Raw genomic sequence first — 4,039 nt, forward strand, 5'->3', positions numbered from 1 at the left:
CTAAGGACGAGCACAGGGTGAAGAGGACAGCTTTCACAAGGAGGGTCGCCATGTGCACTAAGGATGAGCCCAGGGTGAAGAGAACGGCTTCCCCAAGGAGGATCGCCATGTACACTAAGGATGAGCCCAGGGTGAAGGGGACAGCTTTCATAAGGAGGGTTGCAGAGAATGAGAGGAAGACTAATATAGGAAGGTGTCAGGAGTCATGTAGGAGGTAAAAAAGATGGCTGGGTAGCCACCGATGTGAGTGGAGGGGAACCAGACTGTGCCTCCTGCACCTGGGTCATTTGTCACATCAGGGAGCATTCACACAACACTTCTCCAGGCACAAAGGTGGTACCCAAGATAACAGCTCATTCTCTGCCCTTGAGAAAAGGGAAGATCAGACTGAAGTGAGTGACTGGAAAAAGGTATTTCCTTATTATTGTCATTGTTACTCTTCAAATCCGGTAAACAAAAACCTAAAATAACAGAGAGCATGCCCCATCATTTGATTCCTCTCTTTCCCATCTGCACAAAAAGGAAAATAAAAGTTTTAACATTCTTCACTGCTTACCTTTGACAGATTTAGATGATTAAGCAGGGGATAGTTGCCTCAATACACGAAGAACCTGTGGGACAGTAGGCACAAGATTTAAGAGGAGCAGAGTGAAGGCACAGCTACAATGTCCGAAAAAAGACTAGAATGTGATTACAGTGAGACTTCAGAGGGAGCAAATAGAGGCCCCAGCAACATAAGATCAGTTTTGAGCATCTTGCATATCTTGGGTTATGGAATGGATTTCTAACAGAGTTAAGGGGAAACCTGACATGGATGCTATTGTGTTCTTGATTGAGCAAAGGGGATTTATTTGTATCAAGACAGTGGAACCTATGCTCCCTGTCCTCATTGCCCAGTGATGAAATTGGAACACCTGTTATCTGTGTGTCCATGTCTGTTCTTCCCTCTGCTGTTCAGAGCAGGCACCTCCCATGGGGACATGTTTCTCCACCTCACAGTCTTTTCCTGTGCTTTAGAAATTCCCTCCTCTTAGCACCATACCCATACAGTCCAGCGCTCTGCAAACAGGAATGGCCATACCTTTGTGTCAGGAAACTAGTGCATTCATGAATTCCAGAGGAAAAAAGTAGGACTGACAACTAATCAACCTCAGCCGGTTATGGGGTCCTTCGATCCTTTCCCATGCCTACTGCTTCACTTGACTAGCCTTAAAGAAAGAAAGAAAGGTGCCTCAACCTCCGCCACACCCACCTGCACAGCCCTGCGTGAAGGGTAAGGGTGGGGCAGGTCAGGAGGCACTGGTGCCGCCACATCTGGGCCGTGGACTCGGACTGTGGCACGTGAGATGGGACCGGCGCCGGAGCCAGAGCTGAAGCCAGAGCCGGTGCCATGCTCTACAGCAGTGGGGAGTCTGGCGCCCTGCAACAAGTGCAGACTGCAGGACAGTGCGGACCCTCCTAAGATGAAACCTGATGAAACTCCTGTGTTTGACCCAAGTCTTCTCAAAGAAATGCACCGGAGTCAGAATACAGCTACGTTTTCTCCAGCCATTTCCCCAACCCACCCAGGAGAAGGCTTGGTTTTGAGGCTTCTCTGTACTGCTGACTTAAATAGAGGGGTTTTTTAAGGTACTGGAGGGCAACTGACAGAGACTGGAGTTGTCAACCCTGAACAATTCATGAAATCTTTTTGAGCATATGAAGAAATCAGGATTATTATGTTACAGTTGTGGAAGATGTGACTCTAAGACAGATTGTTGCTACGGCCACTCTGATAATAGAACACAAGTTTATTCATTCCTGTGTTAAGAGAGGAAGAGTAGAAGATGTTGTCCTTAGTGACAAATGCAGAGGAAAGCAGCTTGGCAAACTGTTATTATCAACCCTTATTTTGCTAAGCAAGAAACTGAACTGTTACAAGATTACTCTTGAATGCCTACCACAAAATGTTGGTTTCTATAAAAAGTTTGGATATACAGTATCTGAAGATAACTACATGTGTCGGAGATTTCTAAAGTAAAAATATTTCAAGAAAGAGAACTATCAAAGGCACCAATGGTACAAAGCTATCCTCTTCCTAGAGTTAAAATACTATGTTGGTGTGACCCAGTAACCTCCATAAATATCAGACTGAAAAAAAAACACTGTAATACTGCAAGTATGACATTGAGAAGATTACTTTGGGCTGGTGGGACATTCTGTGAATTCAGATCACAAATGATTATTATAAAGGGGGTGATGGCTTGGCGCCTGTGGCTCAAGTGGCTAAGGCGCCAGCCACATACACCTAAGGTGGGGTTTGAATTCAGCCCAGGCCCACCAAACAACAATGATGGCTGCAAACAAAAATAGCTGAGCATTGTGGCAGGCGCCTGTGGTCCCAGCTGCTTGGGAGGCAGAGGCAGGAAACTCGCTTGAGCCCAGGAGTTGGAGGTTGCTGTGAGCTGTGATGCCATAGCACTCTACCCAGGGGGACAGCTTGAGACTCTGTCTCAAAAAAAAAAAAAAAGCTACCTAAGAGCAATTATAATGGAACATCTAAGGTACTTTTAAATAGTGAATTAATAAATTAATAAATCTTAGCTTAGGTAGAAATGCCTGCATTTCTCTTTTCATGTGTACCTGAAGCCTGTTTTCTGAGTAATATTTTTATGGAGTATTCTGAAGTTAAGTGGAATACAGTGTCCAAAAATGTACCATACTGTTATTTGTCACAGTCTTTTTTTTTTTTTTTTTTGAGACAGAGCCTCAAGCTGTCCCCCTGGGTAGAGTGCCGTGGCATCACAGCTCACAGCAACCTCCAGCTCCTGGGCTCAAGCGAGTCTCCTGTCTCCGCCTCCCAAATAGCTGGGACCACAGGCGCCTGCCACAACACCTGGCTAATTTTTGGTTGCAGCCGTCATTATTGTTTGGCAGGTGCAGGCTGGATTCAAACCCGCCACCTTGGGTGTATGTGGCTGGCGCCTTAGCCACTTGAGCCACAGGCGCTGAGCCTGTCACAGTCTTAAAATCACCATTTTAAGATGCCTTTCTTTTAAATGTGATTATAATGGTACTAAAAGATGGATGCTTTTCTTTTAAATGTGATTATAATGGTACTATTATTCTGGTCATTATCCTGTTTTGATTTTATTTATTTTAATTATTTTTTAAAGTTGAAGAATTGACATTTCAGTGGTTCTAATCTTTTGCATTCCATGTTACAATAAACCTGTTCATATGATGGAAAAAAAAGAAAAGAAAGAAAACAATAGTGAGATTTTCTCCATCTGAATGTCTCCCACCTCTCTGACTCTCCACTCTGCCTGTAGTGTCAAGGGGCCGGAAAGACAAAAGATTTTGTCATGTCTTTTATATATCACATTCGTGAGGATATGGAGAAGTTGAACCTCTCATATACTGCTGCTGGGAATGGTGTGACCATTGAGGAAAATATTTTGACAATTCCTGAAAAAATTAAACAGAGTCACCATAAGATCCAGTAATTCTATTCCTGGGCATATACCCTAGAGAAATGAAAACATTTGTCCACATGAAAACTTACATGTTCACAGCAGCATTGTTCATGATAAACAAAAACCAGAAACAATACAAATGAACATCAGCTAATGAATGTTAAACAAAATGTGGTATATCCATACACTGGAATATTATTCATCCTTAAAAAGGAAAACCTATAGAGACAGAAAGTAGATTAGTGGGATAGTACCTAGGACTATGGGGAATAAGAGATGAAAGAATGACAGCTAAAGGGTGGGCAGTTCTTTTGGAGGTAATGAAAATGTTCTAAAATTGGCCGAGTACCTGTAGCTCAACAGCTAGGGTGCCAGCCACATACACCAGAGATGGCAGGTTTGAATCCAGCCTGGGCCCGCCAAACACCAATGACAACTACAACCAAAAAATAGCCAGGCGTTGTGACGGGTGCCTGTGGTTTCAGCTACTTGGGAGGCTAAGGCAAGAGAATCACTTAAGCCCAAGAATTTGAGGTTGCCTTGAGCTGTGAGCTACGTTTTCTCCAGCCATTTCCCCAACCCAC

General features: G+C 43.8%; 1 protein-coding gene and 1 pseudogene across 1 annotated transcript in view; both read left to right on the plus strand.

Moving 5' to 3' along the window:
* Positions 1-4,039, plus strand: part of SCN8A (sodium voltage-gated channel alpha subunit 8) — a 138,493-nt gene that overhangs the window by 108,529 nt on the left and 25,925 nt on the right. The window lies entirely within an intron of this gene.
* LOC100954089 lies at positions 1,464-2,048 on the plus strand (annotated as a pseudogene).

The sequence above is a fragment of the Otolemur garnettii genome, unplaced genomic scaffold (assembly GCF_000181295.1).
Source record: "Otolemur garnettii isolate 467f Iridium unplaced genomic scaffold, OtoGar3 scaffold00043, whole genome shotgun sequence".
Lineage (NCBI taxonomy): Eukaryota > Metazoa > Chordata > Mammalia > Primates > Galagidae > Otolemur > Otolemur garnettii.